The sequence below is a fragment of the Myotis myotis genome, unplaced genomic scaffold, assembly GCF_014108235.1.
Source record: "Myotis myotis isolate mMyoMyo1 unplaced genomic scaffold, mMyoMyo1.p scaffold_m19_p_7, whole genome shotgun sequence".
NCBI classification, from domain to species: Eukaryota; Metazoa; Chordata; class Mammalia; order Chiroptera; family Vespertilionidae; genus Myotis; species Myotis myotis.
The window spans coordinates 94104883-94128502 of NW_023416379.1; the positions used below are offsets into that span (position 1 = coordinate 94104883).

A 23620-nucleotide genomic window follows, 5' to 3' on the forward strand; every position below is an offset into this window, starting at 1 on the left:
AGAAGGAAGGAGATAATAAAGATTAGAGCAGAAATAAATGACATAGAGACCAAAAAAACAATACAGAAAATCAATGAAACCAAGAGCTGGTTCTTTGAAAGGATAAACAAGATTGACAAACCTCTAGCCAGACTCACCAAGAAGCAAAGAGAGAGGACCCAAATAAATAAAATCAGAAACGATAGAGGCGAAATAACAACAGACCCCACAGAAATACAAATGATTGTTAAAAAATACTATGGACAGCTCTACTCCAACAAACTAGACAACCTGGAGGAAATGGACAAATTCCTAGAAAAATACAATATTCCAAAACTCAATCAGGAAGAATCTAAAAATCTCAACAGGCCAATAACTATGGAAGAAATTGAAGCAGTCATCAAAAAGCTTCCAGCAAACAAAAGCCCAGGACCAGACGGCTTCACAGGGGAGTTTTACCAAACATTCAAGGAAGAACTAAAACCTATCCTCCTCAGACTACTACAAAAAATTCAAGAGGAAGGAACACTTCCAAGCTCATTCTATGAAGCCAGCATCACCCTAATACCAAAACCAGGTAAAGACAACACAATGAAAGAGAATTACAGGCCAATATCCCTCATGAACATAGATGCCAAAATCCTCAACAAAATCTTAGCAAATCGGATCCAGCAGTACATCAGAAAGATCATACACCATGACCAAGTAGGATTTATCCCAGGGATGCAAGGATGGTACAATATCCGCAAATCAATAAACGTGATACATCACATAAACAAATTGAAAGAAAAAAACCACATGGTCATATCAATTGATGCAGAAAAAGCATTTGACAAAATTCAACACCCATTTTTGATAAAAGCTCTCAGCAAGGTGGGAGTAGAAGGATCATACCTCAACATAATAAAAGCCATATATGACAGGCCCACAGCCAACATCATACTCAATGGACAAAAACTAACACCATTTCCCCTAAGAACAGGGACAAGACAGGGATGCCCCCTCTCACCACTCCTGTTCAACATAGTACTGGAAGTGTTAGCCATTGCAATTCGGCAAGAAGAAGAAATAAAAGGCATCCAAATTGGAAAAGAGGAAGTAAAACTGTCCTTATTTGCAGACGACATGATATTATACATACAAAACCCTAGAGACTCCATCAAAGAGCTACTGGACTTAATACATGAATTTGGCAATGTAGCAGGATACAAAATTAACCCCAAGAAATCCGAGGCATTTCTATACACCAATAGTGAACTTTCAGAAAGAGAGATTATAAAAACAATCCCGTTTACCATCGCACCAAAAAAATTAAGCTACCTAGGAATAAACTTAACTAAAGAGGTAAAAGACCTCTACTCAGAAAACTATAGGACGTTGAAAAAAGATATAGAGGAAGACATAAACAGATGGAAGAACATACCGTGTTCATGGATTGGTAGAATCAACATCATTAAAATGTCCATACTACCCAAAGCAATCTATAAATTCAACGCACTCCCCATTAAAATACCAACGGCATACTTCAGAGATCTAGAATGAACTCTCCAAAAATTCATCTGGAATAAAAAAAGACCTCGAATAGCTGCAGCAATCCTGAAAAAGACCAAGGTAGGTGGGATCTCAATACCAGATATCAAGATGTATTACAAAGCCACTGTTCTCAAAACTGCCTGGTACTGGCACAAGAATAGGCATATAGATCAATGGAATAGAATAGAGAGCCCAGAAATCGGCCCGAACCAATATGCTCAATTAATATTTGACAAAGGAGGCAAGAACATACAATGGAGCCAAGATAGTCTCTTCAATAAATGGTGCTGGGAAAATTGGACAGATATATGCAAGAAAATGAAACTAGACCACCAACTTACACCATACACAAAAATAAACTCAAAATGGATAAAGGACTTAAATGTACGACAGGAAACTATAAAAATTCTAGAAGAATCCAAAGGCAACAAAATCTCAGACATATGCCGAAGCAATTTCTTCACTGATACAGCTCCTAGGGCACTTGAAACGAAAGAGAAAATGAACAAATGGGACTACATCAAAATAAAAAGCTTCTGCACAGCAAAAGAAACCATCAACAAAACAACGAGAAAACCCACTGTGTGGGAAAACATATTTGCCAATGTCATATCTGATAAGGGCCTAATCTCCAAAATTTATAGGGAACTCATACAACTTAACAAAAGGAAGATAAACAATCCAATCAAAAAATGGGCAAAGGACCTAAATAGACACCTTTCAAAAGAAGACATTCAGAAAGCCAAGAGACATATGAAAACATGCTCAAAGTCACTAATCATCCGAGAGATGCAAATCAAAACAACAATGAGGTACCATCTCACACCTGTCAGACTGGCTATCATCAACAAATCAACAAACGACAAGTGCTGGAGAGGATGTGGAGAAAAAGGAACACTTGTGCACTGCTGGTGGGAATGCAGACTGGTGCAGCCACTATGGAAGACAGTATGGAGTTTCCTTAAAAAACTGAAAATGGAACTCCCATTTGACCCTGTGATCCCACTTCTAGGAATATATCCCAAGAAACCAGAAACACCAATCAGAAAGGATATATGCACCCCTATGTTCATAGCAGCACAATTCACCATAGCTAAGATCTGGAAACAGCCTAAGTGCCCATCAGTAGATGAATGGATTAGAAAACTGTGGTACATCTACACGATGGAATACTATGCTGCTCTAAAAAGGAAGGAACTCTTACCATTTGCAACATCATGGATGGAACTGGAGAGCATTATGCTAAGTGAAATAAGCCAGTCAGTGAAGGAAAAATACCACATGATCTCACTCATTCATGGATAATAGAGACCATTATAAACTTTTGAACAATAATAGATACAGAGGCAGAGCTGCCTCAAACAGATTGTCAAACTGCAGCAGGAAGGCCGGGGAGGGTTGGGGGGCAGGAGGTAGGGGGGTAAGAGATCAACTAAAGGACTTGTATGCATGCATAGAAGCATAACCAGTGGACATAAGACATTGGGGGATAGGGGAGGTAGGGGACTGTCTAGGGCGGGGGGATAAAATGGACACATATGTAATACCCTTTGTAATACTTTAAGCAATAAAAAAAAAAAAAAAAAAAAAGTTGATGTGGCACTAACCAGTTTGGCTCAGTGGATAGAGCATTGGCCTGTAGACTGAAGGGTCCCAGGTTCGATTCCTGGTCATGGCACATGCCCAGGTTGCGGGCTCCATCCCCAGTAGGGGGCATGCAGGAGGCAGCTAATCAATGATTCTCTCTCATCATTGATGTTCCTGTCTCTCCCTCTTCCATCCTCTCTGAAATAAATAAAAAAATGTTAAAAAAAATTAAAAAAAGAAAACAACAAAAAAATAAAAGTTGATGTGCAAAAAAAATAAGCCATGGCCAATATGGTTCAGTGGTTAGAGCGCTGGCATGAGGACTGAAGGGTCATGGGTTCAATTCTGGTCAAGGGCACATACCTTGGTTGCAGGCTCAATCCCTGCCCAGGTCGGGGCATGTGTGGGAGTCAATCAATTGATGTGTTTCACATCAATGTTTCTCTCTGTCTCCCCCTCCCTTCCACTGTCTCCAAAAAATCAATGGGAAAACTATCCTCAGGTGAGATTAACAACAACGAAAGTTGATGTGACCATATTTGCACCAAGAAGTGGCTACAGTGACGGCTCCTTCTGTGCCATCGCTGTCTACAGAGCCACCTGCTCTTCCTGAGCACGGGACTGGTGGTATTTGTCCCCAGGTCCCGGGCCAGGGTCTAGCACCAAGGGGGAGCTGACATGATGGCTCCACAGTCACCCCTGCCACCCTGGGCCCCAAGCAGAGTGGGAGCCAACACTGACCTCTGGCCTTGACCCCGCCAGGCCCTTTCCCTGCATAGCCCCCCTCCCAGGGGGCCCATGACCTCTCTCCCGGCTGGGCTCCCCAGGTGACCTCCTGTAGCCAAACAAGGTGGGGGCATTACTGCACACTTGAGCCAGGCACCTGGGAGGAAGGATGGAGCAGAGGCCCCTCCCCTTGAGAGCAGCTCTGGGCCAGCCTCAGTCTGCACATCCGGGCGCGTGCACTGGGCACCTCTGACGCCTGAGCGACAGACCGGGCCAGGCTCCTCCAGCTGCCTCACTGGCCACACCAGCACCGTAGGTCTGACTTGCAGCATCCCCCGGAGAACTGTGGCTCCTCCTCGCTTATGGAATGGGAGCCCAGTGTCTTCTGTGGGCACCCAGACCCCAGGGCCTGTCCACCTGCCTGCACTCGGCCCCACATTCCAGGGGGAATTCTTGGCTGTTTCCTGGATGCACTGCTCTTCCTGCTCCTTTTGGCTCTTCCTCAGTCTAGCACAGCGATGTTCAATGGTGCGCCGCAAGAACTGTCAAACATGCAGTACCCATTTAGTCAGGGGCACGGGCCTCTTTCCCTTAGATTGTCAAGTAAAAACATGACAACAGTCAACACCACAATAGCCGTCCAGTGTGAATGAATCAAAATTATACCTATATTTTGTCAGATCAGCAAAAAATATAACATTTTTTGGTGCACTGGAGAATTTTAGTAATTAGTTTATATGTGCCATGAGATGGAAAAGTTGAAAATCTCTGCTCTAAAAGGGTCTTTTCTGCCTAGCAAAATTCTGCTCATCCTTTAAGACTCAACTCTTGGCCTTTCATACCCTGTGCACATACCCTGTACCCTCTCCCCTGTGGCTCCCTGCCTGCCACGGTCCCCATTACACAGACACCCTCTGGAGCAGCCATGTCTCATTAGCTCTGTGAGCCCAAGTCATGCGTAGAATAGGTGCACCCACACCTGTTAGCCAAGGGGTGGGGTGGCACTGGCGCCCTCTGGGCCCTGCTTCGCTGCCCAGCTCCAGAATCCTGGGGAGGGTGGTCTTCGTGTATATCTGGGAGGAGTGGGAGCAGCAGTGTGGGAATAGGGAGGTGAGGGAAGCTGTGTCCTTGTGGGGTGGCCTCAGGCCATGGAGCTCCATTATGAGAGTCACAGGATTAGAATGTGAATTCAATCCTATATAATAAAAGCCTAATATGCAAATTGTCTCCTCAACTGGGAGTTTGACTGGGAGTTCAACTGCTCGCTATGACGTGCGCTGACCACCAGGGGGCGGCACAGAACATGGTGGGCGTCAGCAACATGGTGCTGGCAGCAGGCGGCAGTGGAGGCGCTACCGGCCCTGATGGGCCTCCACGAGAGCGGGACTGCAGTGGGATGGTGGAGCAGGTGAACGGGCGACCCCAGGCCAAGGCAGGTGTGAGTGGGGCCTGATCACCCTGCCGATCACCCCACAGATGGCAACCAGCGGCTGTGGCAGGGGGTGGGGTCCCGATGACTCAGGTGGAGTGGGTGCTGCCCAGGTGCTTCCCAGGGCCCAGAGGTCAGCTGAGACCTGCACTTCCACACCAGATGCTCACGCTTCGATTCCCAGCCAGGCCTAGGGACTGCACCCATGCACGAATTTCATGCACTGGGCCTCTAGTAGAATTATATTTGATGAGGAAGAATAGAGACAAAATATCAATAAATTAAACAAGATAAAAATGCATTCCTCTCTCGGGTGAAGCAGTGCAGGAATGACACAGCAGCTCTGGCTAGTCCTCAGGGACTTGGTTTTCCCCTTATTACTCTGCACGTGTGCTCTCCAGTCCAGGCTCACCTCATAGTCCAAGGTGGCTGCTGCCGCGCCAGCTATCTCATCCCCATTCCATTGGCAGGAAGGAAGAAGGGACTCATAAGAAGAGGCAAAGCGTGTATGCCAATTGTCTTTAAGCAAAATTCCTGAAAGCTCAGTCAGATGACCACTCCTAACTGCAAGGAAAATGCCTTTAGCCTGGCTGGGTGGCTCAGTGGGTTGGAGCGTGGTCCGTACAGGAGAAAGGTTTCAGATTTGATTCCTGTCAGGGCACATGTCCAGGTTGCAGGTTCACAACTTCTGGATGTTTCTCTCACATCAGTGTTTCTCTCTCACTCCCTCCCTCTCCTTTCCCCTCTCTCCAAAGTCAATCGATAATTAAAATATTTTTCATTAGCTTTAATGAAAAAGTTACGATGTGTTCTATCTCATTCCAAGACACTCAACTTCTCACAGATAGAAAAACACAGCGATTGAATGAGGAAAACAAGTTTATATACACCAGAAACAATGACTTGAAATTAAGTCAATACTATGATCTGTGCTAAAATGTAAATGACGAAGTTTATTTTTCCGGCACAAGAGGGGCAGTGCCCTGCCCTCAGGGAGGGGGGGGGCATCTCTGAGGACGGACTTTCAGGCAGAGCCCTTGGGGCTCCTGGCGATCTTGCACTGAAAAACAAAGTCACGCGGAGAACAGTGGCCAGGAAAGCCAAGGCTTGCCAGAGGCGCTTCCGTGCAGCAGCAGCCGAGGGGCCGTGGGAGATGCCCCCTCGTTCCGCACCGCCTGGGGCACGATTACAAAGCAAAACAGTTTGGTCCTTGCAAACGTGCGCCACTCAGATGTGTTCCGCACGAGACTCTCTGCCCAGGCGCGGCAGCGTCCAGGAAGCAGATGGTGAGTGTCTTCGTCTGAATCCGTAATGCAGCAATGGCTCTTTGCAGACTGTATCTAATGAGTGGGTGTGGGGCGAAGTGTTTGCACAGGCAACCTCGTTCCCTGCACCTCGCTCATCATGCTTCACAGATGCTGCACTGTTTTCTTGGTTTTGTTTTGTTTTACAAATTGAAGGCAAAACTCTGCACCAGCAGAAAGATTGCTGCTCACTTTATTGCAATGGTGGAAGCAAACCCACGATGTTTTCAAGGCGAGACAGGCTAGTCAGCCAGGACGAGCGGAATAGGCAGACAGACAGTTAAACGGCCAAGCTGTTCACAGCCATCCAGTAAATCGCAAAATCCCGCCGCCCCTAACCAAGGACACTTAAGAGTAAATGCTTTACACTTCTCCTCCCCAACCAGAAGGTAAATAGCTTAAATCACCTACTCAGAGAGGCAGATAGTAGAAATCAATTTAGTGACATTTGTGCCAACCACACCCCAGGGCGGCTGAAGGGAAGGGAATAAATCTCATGTTGGTGCATCAGCATAAAGCTGACGAATATTCTATCGAGATCCTCCCCTAAACTTCCCGCTATTAAAACCCCCCAAAAAGGACGCAGGGCAAGCTCCCCTTCCCGGGAGAAGCCTACACCTCCTCCCCCACAGTCACGTCTCCTAAACGCTAAGGTCCCCATGAGACTTGCAGCCAGGGCTCACTCCCTGAACCTGTCCCCAAGGCCCCCTTTCTCAGACTTCCCGGTGAGCTAACAGCAGCCCCCATCGACTCATTTCTTCCCTGTAACATGTCTGGAGCCAGAGCAGCCACACCCGGCTCTCCTGTTGCTTCTTCTGTTCTAAATCCTTCCCGCTCCACTGTCCCCGGCTTTAATGAACAGACTCTCAGAGGCACCTGGGCTCGTGCTGTGAGACCTTTCCCGCTTGAAGTCAGGGACCCACACTGCAGGCCGCGTGGTGGCCGAGGGCCAGGCAGCCAGGCTTCCTAGGGCCCGTGGCAGGACCTGTCTCCTCCGGGAGCAGCGTCACTCATTCCAAGCTCCGAGGCTCCGCTGGGACGTGGCGCCGCACTGTGCCTCCCCTGCTGGGACCCTCAGAGCTGGACGTCAGAAGCCGTGACGTGGGGCTGCCTTCAGAATCCAAAGACGGGCGCCCCCCTCCCCTAGCACTTGCCTCCTTTGCAGAGGAGGGGCCACTGCTTCAGTGAAGAGAGTATCCCAGCAACCCCGGAGCACGGGCCTGGGGTCCCCACGGAGGCACAGGCCCTGGGTTATGTCACCCACAGCACCTGGATGCTACAGCTCCTGGGGGGCGAGGTCCACTGACCCAGTGGAGAGTGGCTGTGGTGGGAAGCTCTCGAAGCGCCTCTCCTCCCTGCAGACCATGTGGCCCCTTGTCCCGGGACTCAGTCGCCAGCACTCCCGTCTCCTCAGCCCCCTGTGCTCGGCTCCCCGGGTGCAGGGCCGCTGGGCGCAAGGCCCGCGCTCCGCGCTCCGCGCTGTCACAGCAGGTCTGCGCAGGGCACTGCCCACCTGCATTCGCGACGCGGCGGGTCCCAGTTACAGGTCCTGGGGGGAGCCCCTTATTCACCAAACCCCGAGGTCTGGGTTGTAGACTCGGTGAGGCCTCAGCGAGCTGCGCACTGGTTTCATCCCCGGGACCCTGCTCGATGCCCAAGGGTCTCTGCCCCTGGGGGCCTCCCATAGCCCCACGCACCGGCCTCTGCCTGTGAGACGGTGGCCACCCCCCAGTTTCACATGCCGCGCCTGCGCCTGGCGCCCCTGCACTCTGAGCAGCCCTTCTGCCCCAGCTCCTGGAGCCGGCCGAGCCGCTGTAAAGATCTGGGAGGCCCGCCTAGCGAGGGTTTGACTCTATTGGCCATGTCTCACGCGTGGCCCTGGAGATGTCATGCTTACTGCCGTGCCCGTAATTGACTGATGCTCCCGGCTGCCCTCGGGGTTCTCCACGCTTCCCCAGGCTGCTCCGCCTGGCGGGCCTGGCAGGGGACCGGCCTGTTCTGTGACACGCGGGCCTCTCTGACCCGCAGCTGTGGGTCCACGGCCTCGCTGCAGCCTGGGACCTTCCTTCCCACCTCCTCCCTCCGCGCTGTCCTTCCTGTTGGTCAGGGGCCTGGTGATCTGACAGAGCCCCTCCCCCCACGGGTGTTTTCTAAGCCCATCTTGACTCTGCTTCCCGGAGGATTCGAACTCACACACTTCACAGCTGCAGTGGATAAGAGGGTCCCGGATGTTGCATTCCTCTTTACACCTCCCGTGTGTCTGAAATATGGTCCTAAGTTTTGACTGGAAAAGGCAAGGTTATGGCCCTCTGGGGACAGCGTCTGCCCGGGGCGTAGGGAGGAGGCTGCCCTGGAGCCGAGCCGCACTCGCACTCCTGCTCTGGTGATGCCTGCCTTCCTCCAGCGCGCCAGGGCTTTTCTGCTCCTTTTAGCCAATTAGTGCGGATTGTCATTCGGTCCAGATTCTCATCAGCGACTTCTGCGAAATGTCAGAGCTTCGGCCAGCTGCCCCAGAGGGCAGCCTGGATGCAAATTCCTGGTGATGATGCGCATTCCAACAAACACGGCCCAGTCCCCACTCCTGTGCCTCCGGCTGGAGCAGGGCACCTTCCGTCCATGGCCGCACGCTTTCCTCGGACCCTGGAAACAAGCAGCAGATCCCTGCTGTGCTTTCTGGGTGTAACTCTTCTCTCCCCTTGACTCTGCCTTGTCTCATCTGGACCCTGTGGAGTCGGACCCGGCGTGTTCCAGAAGAACAGTGAGGGGGGTGTCACGTGGGAACTCCAGGGTGGGACAGTGAGCTCTTGGGGACAGTGTCCTCACGTCGTCGCTGTCCCCAGGCACCGCCAATTCCTGTCGGATGCTAACATAGTCCGACAGGCTCCCGCACAGAGGGACCGGGAGGTGTGGATGCAACCGCCCCTGTGGTTCAGTGACTTCACACTCAGCCCCTGCGGTCAGTCCTCAGCAGCTTCACTTCTATGCTACGCCGAGAAGAGGTTCTTCCCAGGTCGTGCAATGGCCCTGAGTTGTATGTGGGCCTGAGGCGCACATTCTGACTGGAGCCTGTTGTTTTCTTGCTTTAAATGACCCAGCGGCAGGAGCCCCTCCAGCTCTGTCCCAGCGCCCTCACCCCGGAACGTGCCCGCAGCTGCCGGTGTTTCCCTTTCAGAAGCGTGTGGCCCAGTGGCCGGAGGGCAAGGGGATTAGCTGCTCCCCACTGGGTACCATTGGGCCCTCTGTTCTGCTAAATAACAGGAACCAGAGTCCTGCTGATTCTGGCCCATGGAGCTATGAAAACCAGTTCCAAGTCGCTCACATATCCCACGGGTGTTCGCGAATCCCACGCCTGGTACTAATTTTTGAACAGGGCTTATTTGGCTGCAAGAACCAAAAGTTGACTGAAAAAGTTAAATAGGAACAGGGGCTTTGTTTATGTATTTATTAGAATGGTTTATTGACTTTTTTTTTTTTTTTTTTTAGAGAGAGAGAGAGGGAGAGAGAGAAACATCGATGTGAGAGTGCAACATAGGTCAGCTTCCTACTACAAGACCCCTCCCCCCAGCCACCGGGATCCAACCCACAGCCCTTGACTGGGAATCGAACCGGCAACATCCTGGTGCATAGGATGACGCCCAACCTGCCAGGGCAGCAGGGCTTCTCTGAAGGGACAGTGCAGCAGGTCACAGAATGGAGGGAAGTTAGACAGCGGCCTCAGGACGGGCAGGACCCGGCGCCTCGGGGACCTGAGAGCGAGGCTCTGCCACATGATGCCTCCGTTCTTGCCACCTCCCATCCCGCCATCTCCTCCAGGGATGCAGATTCTTGAGAGATTCTGACTGGGCTGGACGGGGTCATGGACCAAGCCCTATGGCGAGGGACACAGGCATAGTGATTGGCCCAGAAGAATACGGTTTCCAGGGGAGCTGTGGCCCCACCGCCTGCAAGGAAACGATGCTAATCAGACAAAACCAGAATGTGATCCCCACACCTCGTCCTTCCAGTCCTGAGCCTTTCCACGCCCCGTGCCCTCTTCCTGGGGCCTCTGCTCTCCTGTGGGCCTTGCGGGGGTGTCACCTCCCCTGGGAGCTTGCAGGAGGTCCCCAGCCTGTGGGAGCCCCCTTCCTGAGTGATTTTACAGCTTCTCTCCCTGTAGTCTGTCTGTTTACTTGTCTGTCTGTCTCGCTGGATTGTGAGCTCAGCACAGACACCTTCTTCCCTGCTCCCCCGGGGGCCAGGTGGTCTCTCCTGCCTGCCCCTTGCCCTCCAGTTCCCTGCCTCTCGTCTGTTCATGGATGCCAGCGGCCTGTCTCTTCAGCCTGTGTGTCTCTGTCAGGCTCCCGGGAGGCAGACTGAGATGAGTTTAGCGTGTTTATCAGGAATGTTCTCAGGATCAACACCTGCAGAGGGAGAGGGGAGGACACAGGAGTGGACAGAGGGAAGGGTCGGGTTCTACACGATCCCCAAAACATCCTCCGCCCATCTCATGGGGAGCTTGGACCTGGAACGTGAGGGGACCAGGCCTTTAACCTGGTCATTGGGTTCTGCTGCCCAGAAGGGGGCGTGGCTTTTGCAAGACAGCTCTCTTCAGTAGAAGCAGCCCTTCAAGGGGCGACAGCTCAAGTCTCCAGTGGGCACTTCCCGCAGCGGGGGTGGGGTGGGGCAGGGAGAGGGAGATGGGGGCGGAGAGGATCAGGTCCTTCATTCCAAAGGAGGGTCCGGGCAGCGCTCGCGACCACGCCCAGGCTTGTTCAAGTTCCTGAGAAAGAGTCTGTGTCCCCCCAAAGCCAACGGGCTGCGCTCAGGCAGCTGCCAAGTCACTTGGGACAAACAGCCCTCCAGCCTGCGATGGGAGGGACCCCAAAGAGGTGCAGGGGAGCCTCCCACGTGGCCCTGCAAGTTCAGGGACAGGCGGACGAGATGGATGGGCCCGGCTCGGAGCAGGGCTGGCGAGCCCAGGAGGGCGTCCGAGTGAGGACAGGAAGGAGGGTGAGGCTGCGTCTGCCTCGTCCCAGAGCAAGTCTGGAGACAGGAGTTCTGAGCTGGTGCGGAGGCTAAAGGTATCGCTGGGGATGGGCTCCGTCACATTTAGCATGTTGACCTCATCGTCACACGGTGGCGGCTGCACCTCTGGCCACCACATCTGTGCTCCCCTCGAACCAGGCGAAGGGGGCGGGACCCAGAAAGGAGAGGGAACGAGGAGGGCAAAGGCTCCTGCAGCGGCCACTTCACTCGGAAAGAAACGGCTGCTCCCAGGCTCCCACCTCCTGCTCGTTGGTCACAGTTGTGCCCCAGGCGGCTTAGCAGCAAGAGGGGCTGGGAAGGCGCCTTTCGGCCTTCTAGCCGCAGGGTCAGGGAAGGGAGGGACAGGGGCTTGGGGTAACGTTCGGATGGCTCACCTGCTGTGTGTGCCACTGCCACCTACTGCTGCGTGACCTTGGGCAAGCCATTTAACCTCGTGTCCCTGGCGAGAAAGAGGAGATAACCATAGCGTCTATACCAGCGTTCTCAACCTGTGGGTCACGACCCCTTTGGCGGTTGACCCTTTCACAGGGGTCGCCTAAGACCATCCTGCATATCAGATATTTATATTACGATTCATAACAGTAGCAACATTACAGTTATGAAGTAGCAACAAAAATAATTTTATGGTTGAGTCACAACGTGAGGAACTGTATTTAAAGGGCCAGAAGGTTGAGAACCACTGGTCTACACCATTAGGCGAGTTCACACCACAGCCCCTGGTACATGGGAAACTCACAGCGAATGTTAGCCGGCTCGTGAGGACTGATGCTCATGACCCCAGTGGCGGCACCTGACTGGCGGCATCTGGGGGAGGCGCCGACCTGCCGGGCTCTGCCTCGGACGGACGGACGGGCAGACGGATGCACAGCTCACCGAGGAGTGTGGGGCGTGCCCTGGGGAGGCAGGGGGGCCAGGGCTTGGTTCAGTGTGAGGTGTTTGGGGTCAGAGACAGGGGCCAGGATTTGGGGATGCAGCTGGGTATGGCTGTGTCTCCAGGCCCTGGGGTGGGGCAAGGCAGCCTTTGGCTTGGGGGCTGGGGCCGCTCCGTGGGAGGGTGAAGGTGGCAGGTGACAGGCTGGCTGGGCCCCCTGGCTGGCGGCTTCATTGTGGTGAGTGGAATTTGGCCCTGAGGCCCAGTGACTCATTGCTCTTCTCCACTGTTGGGGAATCAGAACCAATCGATTGTGAGCAACTTTAATAAACTGATTCAATTTGATGAACAAAAGAGGCAGAGGGAGGGAGTATGTATTGCTTCCAGCCAGAGGCCAGTGGCTCATCTTGGCTCATAACCCTGTCCGGCAGCTGCTTAAATAAATGAGTGCGGCCCTGGCTGGTTTGGCTCAGTGGATGGAGCGTTGGCCTTCGATGAAGGGTCCCGGGTTCGATTCCGGTCAAGGGCACATGCCTGGGTTGCGGGTTCAATCCCCAATAGGGGGGTGCAGATGGCAGCCAATCAATGATTCTCTTATCAGTGATGTTTCTATCTCTCTCTCCCTCTTCCTTTCTCTCTGAAATCACTAAAAATATGTTTTAAAAAATAAAGTAAAATAAATGAGTGCAATTGGCCTGGCTGTGGGTGCGCCCCCGAGCCAACGGAGGAACCACAGCTGTGCGGCCGGTGCGCGCTGCTCCCCATGAGCAGAGGCCCTCGGGGGCCCGGGGCAGCGTGGCCAGGCACCGTGGGCTCGGGCTCACAGGCGGCCCCCACACCTGCGACACCCCGCGCACCCAAGTGTCCAGGGCATCCGTCAAGCAGGAAGCCCTCCCACCCAGCCCCGGGGACCCTCCCCATCCTCTACCCACACTGGCCTGAGAAGCTGCCCGGGCCTTCCCTCCCCACGCCCAGCCGCAGGCCCCTCAGTAATGTGGGCACAGGAGCAGCCTCTGAGGCCTTGCGAACCCGGCCAGTTCTTGGCGGCCGGCCTTTGGTGGGGCTTGAGCGCTTGGCTCTCTCGCTCTCTCCCGGGACCTGCACTCCCTGGCGCTGCCTCCAGTCCGTTGCCTCTGTCCTCCCCCAAAGGACCTGCTGGAGCCTCTCTCCTCACAGGCCCCACCCGCAGGCACCTGGCCGAGGGGTTAGGAGCCGGCTCAGAGCGCACTGCTGTGTTGGTGCGATCTTGGGCCCGTTCCGGCACCTCTCTGTGCCCCCGTTTCCCCATCTGTGAACTGGGCATCACAGTTGGGCCCCTGGGTGGTTGTGAGGTTCAGCGAGTGTGTCATGAGGGGGCGCTGTGCTTCCTGTGAGCACGGGAAGTGCCGGCACTCAGGAGCGGCCTTGGGTGCTGGGCAGGGGGTCCCCTCGGCCAGGCAGGTGTCTCAGCGCTGCATGTGGGAGCACCTGGGAAATGAACCCTGACATCCCGACAAGGCCTTCGGGTGAGGGGGGGTCCAGAGGGGGTGGCATCGGGACCACGGCTCTCAGGCACCGGTGTGACCTCGCGCTGTAGGCTGAGAACCTCCTGCTAGAGAAGGATGCGCAGGTGACAGCCCGGCTCAATGGAGGCCATGCGATTCCCAGCCAGGCATGACTGCCAGGGGCTTCCTGGAAGAGGGGCAGAAGAGGTGAGGGTGTGGGGTATGGTAGGCACAGAGGCTGAGGTGGGAGGGGGCTCTGAGGCACAGGTGGGAGGGCAGGTGGCAGGGGCGGGGAGGGGGTGGGGAGGCACCTCCTCAGCTGTCTACCTGCTGCCCCGCCCCCCCTCCGGGCCCTGCCAGCTGCTGCTGCCTTCCTCCCTCCTGTCTGGCCCACGGTCTCCAGCTGCTGCCTGCCTCCTTAATAAAGGCAGATTGCTGCTCAGCTCGGCTCAGCACGCCTGATGGGCCATTAATATTCCAGGAAGATGAGCTCCCCTCTGCTCCCTCCCCTGCCACCGCTGGGCCCTGCCTGACGGAGGGGGGCCTCTGGCTCAGGAGTCTGCCTGAGGTCACCTCTGGGCATAGGTGCTGCCTGTCTCTGTGGGCCCTTCCAGGGTTCACAGGTAGAACATGAATGAGAGCGAGTGCAAGGGAGGCTGAGTGGAGTCCGCTTGGTGCTGGGCGGCATGAAATCTAAGGGTCCAATCCAGCCCTTCTGGTAGGCTCAGAGCACGCAAGGGACCTGCCCACAGTCGTGTGGCAGGAGTGGAACCCCGTGATCTCTGCATCTGGGACCCCAGGGCCCACACTCCCTCCTCAGAGGCCTCCTGCTTGGGGCGGAGGTGGGACAAGAGCTGCCTCTGGGAGCTGCAGGGGAGGAGGCGTTCAGAAGCCCTGTCCTCCTCACCGGGACCCCCACCCGGACCTCCTGCCCTGTGAATGGGCAGCGAGGAGGGATGTGGGCAGCGAGGAGGCCCCAGCCCAGCCCCTCTCCCGATGGGGCCTCTGGTGACTTCCTCCCTGCCTGGCGCTGGCAGAGGCTCCACCGGAGGAAAGTGGGAAGCAGCCGGCAAGGGACCCAGACCGCTGAAGACTGATTTAGACACACCCTCCCGAGTCCCACATTCTCTGCCAGCTCCAGCTCCCAACCACGTGCAGACACATGTCACCCCACTCCCACACTGCTCCTGCCACACAGCACATTCCACATAAACATCCCCCTAACGCGCAACACGCACCGCACAGGCCCACGCATGCCGCACACACACTCGGTGCGCACAGAGCTCACCCATTCCCGGGCTCTCAGCGCGTGGACGCCGCTGCTGCCCGTCCGCGCCTCTGAACGCAGCGCTGGGCTCCTATCTGATCAGGTGGCCCGGTGAGCCCTGCTTCCCGGTAGTCACCGTGTCGTCCTCCCTGGGCCTGCGCTGGCCCAGGCCACATGGCAGCAGCGATGCGCGTGGCTTAGCAGCTGGTGCCTTAGAAGCCTCGCGGCTTCTGCAGGGTCTCCGGATGCTCACTCCCGGAGACTTCTGGGAACGCGGCCTCCACGCTGTGAGGGGCCGACAGGGGCTCCTGCTGAGCTCCCAGCCCGCACCACCTGCCAACAGCCCCTGCTGAGCTCTCAGCCCGCACCACCTGCCGGGGGAGGAAGTCGCCTTGGATGTCCAGCCCGTTGAGCCTCCAGAGGACGCCTGCCCCAGCGCCATCTGACCGCAGCCTCATGAGGGACCTCAGTGAGAAATGCCTGGTGAGCCCGGCGAGGGCATGAGAAATAGAGCACAGTGTGAGGCTCTCGGTTCGGAGTTGGCCATAGACAATCGGACAGTAGGAGCCGGTGAGACGTAAGGCAGAATGGCCTGGGCTTGCAATCCCGGCTCTGCCATGTCTGTGGGTTGCCTCTGGGACCACTCTCAGTGGGGGTGGGGGGTGGGGCTGGGAACCAACACTCACCCTTCCTGGCCACACAGGGACCTGGCAAAGGCAAGGAGGAGGTGGGGCTGGGTTTCAGAGCCGGGTATTAGGGCAGACCCAGCGGCAGGGAGCAGAAAGCCCTCAGGGGGTTGCTCACAATGGAAGCATGTCCTTGTCCGCATGACGTCCAGTGGTGGGCAGAGGCTGGCATGGCGCTCGGTGCAGGCTCAGGCATTGCTTGCACACGCTGGGGTGCCTTTCACATTGTGCTCTGCGTTCTGCTCACTGCAGAATGGACTGTGAAGTTGGGCAATGCAGGTCCTGTCGGGCTTCTTCTCTCTTCTTGCTCCATCGTGTGCGGCTTCCATTCCCGAGGTCACTCCCACTCCAGGATCCAGGGTTGGTGATGGAGCTCAGACATTACACCTGCATCCCACTGCCAGGAAGGAGGAGCGATGAGGCCACATCTCCCCTCTTCACTTCTTGGAAAGACACTGCCACTTAGGGTCCAGACTCAGTCCTATGGCCACATCCAGCTGCAAGCAAAGTTGGGAAGGCATGACATGCCCAGCTGCAAATCAGGAGTTCGCAGAGGACAGTGGAGAGTGGGGGGCTAGCAGACTCTGGGGCGGGGGAACCCTTGTTCTCTAGATGCGGGGATCGCTGGGCCCAGACACCAGAGGGGGCAGAAGGCAAAGCCGGGACGAGGCAGAGAGCCAGCCTCAGAAGACACCCTTTGGTGTGTCATGTGATATGATCCTTCCCAAACCTCAGGGGCTTGTTGAAAGGCACAGCTCTCAGGGGCTGTCCCGTACTTGGAAAAAGACAGATGGGGGGTTCCCTACGTCAGCGGCGTGTTTCACAAGGAGGGGCCACTCCCGAGGACCCGGAGTCCATACCCTGCTCTCCCAGGGGCAGGCCCTGCGCACAGGCTCTCGAACCCAGCGTGTCTGTAATGGACACCTCGGCACCTCCCCTCCTCCCCGACAGTGCTGTACTGTCTGCAGGCTTCCCCCGGGTTCAGCCCAAGCCAGACACCTGGAGACATGCTGGACTCCTCCATCTCGCCGCCCCCCAATCCGTCACCACGACCCGCCCCTCACCATCTCCCCCTCTGCCTCCTGGCTCCTGGCATCTTGCCTCCAGGCTCCTGGCATCTTGCCTGAATGACTGCGGTCACGGCAGAACGACTGTCCCTGTCTCTCCCTCCTCTAAGCCAGTCTCTGCACGGTCCCCAGGGCCTCCGGTCCTGGCAGCACCAGGCCCTCAGGGGTTCTCACTGCCTCCAGGGCAAGTAAAGTTGCAGCCCCGACACAGGCCCCCAGGAGCCAACCCGCTCCTCATGTCAGCTGCACTCAGCTTCTGGGAACCCCACCCCTGCCTGTGGCTGCTGGTCCCTTCCCGCAGGTTCCGCTGTGACACATTCTCGCTAGTCCTCGCACTCGTTTTTGTGTGCTCACAGTTTGTATTTTCGAGTTCAATGTAAAGGACCTCCCCCGTTTTTCCTAAGGGACCCAGCTCCTCTATCCAGGTAAGCGTTTACCCCCCCGGGCCTCGGGGCCTTCACACTCCGTCCCTCGCACTGCAAGGCCACTCCTTCTCCCCTGTGAGGTCTCAGCTTACATGTCATTTCCCCAGAGAAGGTAGAAATGCTGGGACTTTGGGAAATAAAGTCTTTTTTATTTTTAAATTAAATTTATTTTTGAGAGAGAGAAACATCGATGTGAGAAACATTGATCAGCTGCCTCCTGCACACCCCTTACTGGGGATTGAACTCAAACCTGGGCATGTGCCCTGATGTGGAATTGAACTGACAGCTTTTTGGTGCCCGGGATGATGCTCAACCAACTGAGCCACACCAGCCAGGATAGAAATAAAGTTTTTAAAAAAGTTAAATTTCCCGTATGACTCAGCAATTCCACTCCTAGGCATCTCCCCAAGAGAGGAAAATGCACAAAGACGTGTGTGAAACGCTCACAGCAGCTTATTCATGAGCCCCAAACTGGAGGCAGCCCGAGTGCCCCGCTGGGGCTGATGAACAAAGCGGTCTGTCCGTTCAGGGGGGAGCTAGTCAGCCACAGAGGGGCTGGGCGCGGGCACCTCGGCAACACGGGCCTCCACGGCAACTGTGCCGCAGGAGTGGACAGAGGGAGGGGTCGGGTTTTACACGATCCCCAAGACATCCTCCGCTGATCTCATGGGAGCTCTGGACCTGGAATGTGAGGGGACCACGGACAGCCGACGCCGTGTTGTGATCCGTTTATACGACATTTCCAGAAAGGGCAGGTCAGAAGCAGAAAGTAGATTAGTAATCTCAGGGAATGGCATTGGCTGTATTTGAGCTTAAGGAATCTTTTTGGGGCGAGGAGAATGTTCTAAAACTGTGTTGTGGTTGATGGTGGCAGCACACAGTAAATTCACCAAATATTGTCCATGTGAGATGGTGAGTCTTATGATCTATAAAATATAACTTGTTGCTTTGCAGCTCCGGCCCCAGATGCCCTGGAAGAACCGGATCGCCATTTACGAGCTCCTCTTCAAGGAGGGGGTGATGGTGGCCAAGAAGGACGTGCACATGCCCAAGCACCCCGAGCTGGCGGACAAGAACGTGCCCAATCTCCACGTCATGAAGGCCATGCAGGTAGCCGGCCGGGCGCTGCTGGAGTGGGTGCCGATGGAGGGGTTTTCGGCGGCAGCCCAAGGCCAGTGCCAAGGAGGTCAGGACAGCCCGCGCTGCTTGCTGCCTTGAGGGGCCGTGAGGTAGATGCACCTGAACACCTGCCTACTGCGCAGCCAGCTCCCTCTGCACCGCGTTCCTAGCGTCAAGCCTCCAGTTAGGTCTCAGCCGCAGTTTTCTGTCTTGCAGTCTCTCAAGTCCCGGGGCTACGTGAAGGAACAGTTTGCCTGGAGACACTTCTACTGGTACCTCACCAACGAGGGCATCCAGTATCTCCGCGATTACCTGCACCTGCCCCCGGAGATCGTGCCCGCCACCTTGCGCCCAGCCGCCCTGAGACTGGCCGCCCAAAGATCTGGACGGGGAGTGACCTGCGATTCACAGGAGGGAAGCTGACAGAGACACCCACAGAGGGAGAGTGACGGTCCCCTCCCCCCACCTGCCGAGGAGCATGCCCAGGCCAGGGCTGGGGCTGGGGCTGGGTCAACAATCAAATTCCGCACAGAGGCGGGTTTGGTCGTGGACGTGGTCAACCCTTCAGTAAAGTTGGAGGGGTTATTTTATGTTAAATAAACTTATGGCCAAAACATTAAAAAAACCAGCTCATTAAAGCTGTAACATAAAAACCGGTATTAAAAGAATCACGTCCCCAGAGCAGCCTTGCTGACCGGCTCCCCAGCCCCTGCGAGGGCGCCCTCCGTGCGGTCTCCTGGCCCCGGGCTTTGCCACGCCCTGTGCCCATGGGAACTGTGTCTGTGATCTGATTCCTGCAGACCTTCTCCTCCAGAACGGAGCCTCCGGGGGAAGGCCCTGGCTCTACTTTCTTTGAAGCAGTTTTATTGAGATGTAATTTATATGCCATACGATTTATCCACTTAAAGTGTAAAATCCAATAGTATTGAATTAGAATATTCACAGATAGGCGCAGCCTTCACCACAATCAATTTCAGAACATTTTCATCACCTCGAAAAGAAGTCCTGTTCTCTCCAGCTCTCGCCCCATCCCTCACTCCCCTCAGCCATACGCAACCACTAACTTACTTTGTTTCTGCAGATCTGCCAATTCTGGAAATGTCATGTAAGTCACATAACGTGGTCTTTCTGGTTGGCTTCCTTCATGAGCATGATGTTGTCAAGGTCCATCCATGTTGTAGCGTGGAGCAATACTTCATTCCTTGTTAGGGCTGAATCCTATTCCATTGTACAATACACCATATTTTATTTTTTTCACATTTATAAATCAGAGGGGTTTTAATTGCCTACATTTATTCTTATTTCATATACAGTCATTTTCATAGGCCTGGAGGGTGTATGGGAACCTCAGAAGTTATGTGGCACATCTTTCCATCTCTAGCTAAACTCTGAGCAGATGGCCAGCTGTGTATGGTCCATCATTATTGTGAATGTCCAAGGACCAGGTCTTGCTCAGTACACACCAGGCAGGAAGTTTTGACTCATATTCAACCCAAATCGCACTGCTTTAGGAGGAATGTAGGAGAATAAATTGCCACCCTACCTGCCACGACCCTTTCCATGGTAACCACCTTTTGTTTCGGTTGGGTATCAGTGTGGGCTAGCCAGGTGTCTGTGTGCCTTCATCTGACCTTACATCCTTGGAAAGCCGAGAGTCAGGGAGGCGATGCCAATCAGCTTTTCACCCATTGCCAAGCTTCACCCACAACCAGGAGCCAGACTTTCTCATGTTATGATTTCTCCTCCTGTGAATTCTGGGTTTTTCCCCAGAGAAAATAAAACATCATCCTCAGTATTTACAACATGGAAGGAATGTTGGTCACATGCTCCAAAGCACATTGTTCTTTTTCTTGGTCCATCTGTTGTGCCTATAAATTCATGTCTATTTTAAACAAATGTCTGTCATCCCCGTTGCAATGTAAGCTCCATGAGGGCAGATTCCTAGCCTGCCGTCCAGCAGCACATTCCAAGTGCCCAGCGTGATACTTGGGACACAGAAAGCCCTTTATTCCTGGAGAATTGACAAATGCCTTTCAAAGCTATTACAGCCCAACACTCTTATTGAAAGGATATAAAAATTGAGTCTGTAAAAGTCATTCTTAAAAATGACTTAACCCCCTCCCCCCCCCCCAAAAAAAAAAGCCTAGCAGTTTTGGCTCAGTGGATAGAGCATTGGCCCATGGACTGGAGGGTTCTGATTCCTGCAACCAAGGGCACTTACCTTGGTTGCAGGCTCGATCCCTGGCCCTGGTTGGGGTGTGTGCAGGAGGCAACCAATAAATGTTTCTCTCTCTGTCTCTTCCCCTCTCGTCCTCTCTCTCTAAAAATCAATAGAAAAATATTCTCGGGTGAAGATGAACAACAACAATAAAAAAAACCACAAAAAAATAAAAACAAACAAAAATGACTTGTTCTAGATTACATAACTTGTTAATGACAGAGCCAGGATTAGAATTTTGTATTCTGATTGCCCATTCACATTCTCGGTCCATTTCGTGAGAGAGGCTTTTATACCTAATTGGAGGCCCGGTGCATGAAATTCACGCACTCAGAGAAGGGGTCCCATAGCCTGGATTGCGAGAGGGCACAGGCCAGGCTGAGGGACCCCACCAGTGCACAATCGGGGCTGGGAAAGGACGCGGGAGGTTGGACAGCTGGGGAGGGACCACAGGAAGGCTCCAGGGCATGTCCAGCCCATCTCACTCAGTCCCGATTGGCTGGACCCCAGCAGCAAGCTAACCTACTGGTTAGAGTGTTGGCCCCCTGGGGGTCAGTGCATGTCATAGCGACTGGTCAACTGGCCAACTGTCTGCCCCCTGGTGGTAAGTGCATGTCATAGTGAGCGGTTGAGCTGCCTTAGCATATCATTAGCATATTACGCTTTGATTGGTTGAAAGGGACGACCAGACACTTAGCATAGTAGGCTTTTATTATATAGGACTAGAGACCCAGTGCACCAAAATTTGTGCACTCGGAGGAGAGGCGGGTATCCCTCAGCCTGGCCTGTGCCCTCTCGCAGTCTGGGACCCCTCAGGAGATAACGACCTGCTGGCTTAGGCCTGTTCCCGGGTGGCAGAGGGCAGGCCCAATCCCTAGGTGCAGCCCCTGGTCGGGCTCAGAGCAGGGCTGATTAGGGAGTTGGGGCACCACCCCCTGTCATGCACAGAGCAGGGTGGATTGGGAGGTTGCGATGCCACCCTCAGTCACGCTCAGGGTAGGGCCGATTGGAGGGTTGGGGCACTGCCCCCGTCACACTCAAGGTAGGGTCGATGGGGAGGTTGCGATGCCACCCCCTGTCACGCACAGAGCAGGGCCAATCAGGGGGTTGGGGTGCTGCCCCCCTGTCACGCACAGAGCAGGGCCCATCAGGGGGTTGGGGAGCTCCCCCCAGTCACGCACAGAGCAGGGCCGATCAGGGGGTTGAGGAGCTCCCCCCGTCACTCACAGAGTAGGGCCGATAAGGGAGTTGGGGCACTTCCCCCTGTCACATACAGAGCAGGGCGGATCAGGGGGTTGGGGCGCCGCACCCTGTCACACTCAGGGCAGGGCCGATAGGGAGGTATGGCTCTACCCCGTCACACACAGAGCAGGGCCCGGGGAGGGGGGGGGGGTTGGGGCACTGCCCTCTATCATCCACAGAGCAGGGCCGATCAGGGCGTTGGGGTGCCACACCCTGTCACACACAGAGCCGCAAGGTGATCAGGGGGTTGGGGAGTTCCCCCCTATCAGGTACAGAGCAGGGCTGATCAGGGGGTTGGGGCGCCTTCCCCTGTCACAAACAGAGCAGGGCGGATAGGGAGGTTGTGGCTCCACCCCCTGTCACACACAGAGCCGCAGGGTGATCAGGAGGTTTGGGCGCTGCCCCCTGTCACGCTGATCCCAGTGCCTGGAGGCCTCGCGGCTCCACTGATCCTGGTGCTGGGAGGCATATTACCCTTTTACTATATAGGATAGAGGCCTGGTGCATGGGTGGGGGCCGGCTGGTTTGCCCTGAAGGGTGTCCTGGATCAGGGTGGGGGTCCTGCTTGGGTGCCTGGGCAGCCTGGGTGAGGGGCTGCTGGCTGTTTGCAGCTGGTCACACCCCCTTCAGGGTGGGGGTCCCCATTGGGGTGCCTGGCCAGTCTGGGTGAGGGGCTGAGGGCTGTTTTCAGGCTGGCAGGTGACTGAAGCTCCCAACTGCTCCTTTTTTTCTTTTCTTTTTTTATTCTGGGCCAGCTTTAGCTCTGAGGCTTGGCTCCAGCTCTGAGGCCTCGGCTGCTGAAAGCAGGTATCTGGTTTGTTTGGGTTCTGTAATCGAAACACTGTTTCAACTCCAGCTCTGAGATCCTGGCTGGCTGAAAGCAGGTTTCTAGAATTTGTTTAGATTCTATATTTGTAACAATGTTTCAAACTGCAAGCTCAGAGGCCGGCAGCGGCAGGCAGGGAATGTTGGCTTCCTCTGTCACTGAAGCAAGCAAGCCTCATGTTCGCTTCAAGCTGCCTGGCTGCCGGCCGCCATCTTGGCTGGCAGTTAATTTGCATATCACCCTGATTAGCCAATGGGAAGGGTAGCGGAGGTATGGCTAATTACCATGTTTCTCTTTTATTAGATAGGATACCCTGGGCAGACCACACTACTGATGAGTAAGGCACAGAAACGTTTGATCTAGCATTTCTTGCAATATTGGTTTGGTCACTCCTTTAGCCTTTTTATTTTTATTTTTTGTCTGGGAAAAGTCACCATCTATTTTGAATGACAGACTTGTTGGATAGAGCAGTCTTGGTTTCAGATCCTTGCTTTTCATTACCTTGAATACTTCATGCCCTTCCCTTCTGGCCTATAGTTTCTGATGAGAAATCAGCTGAAAGCCTTATGGGAGCTCCTTTGTAGGTAACAGGTTGCTTTTCTCCTGCTTCCTTTAAGATACTCTCTTTGGCATTTTAATTATGATGTGTTTGGGCATAGGCCCTTTTTGGTTCTTCTTGCTTAGCACTCTCTGTGCCTCCTGAATTTGTGTGCCTTTTTCCTTCACCACATTAGGGAAGTTTTCTGTTATAATTTCTTCAAATAGGTTCTCTATACCTTGCTCAGTTTCTTTACCTTCTGTTACTCCTGTGATGTGGATATCATTACATTTG

General features: G+C 54.4%; 1 pseudogene; it reads left to right on the forward strand.

The window, feature by feature from the left end:
* Nucleotides 1-15705: 15705 nt before the first annotated feature.
* Nucleotides 15706-19098, forward strand: LOC118660789 (annotated as a pseudogene).
* Nucleotides 19099-23620: the final 4522 nt, after the last annotated feature.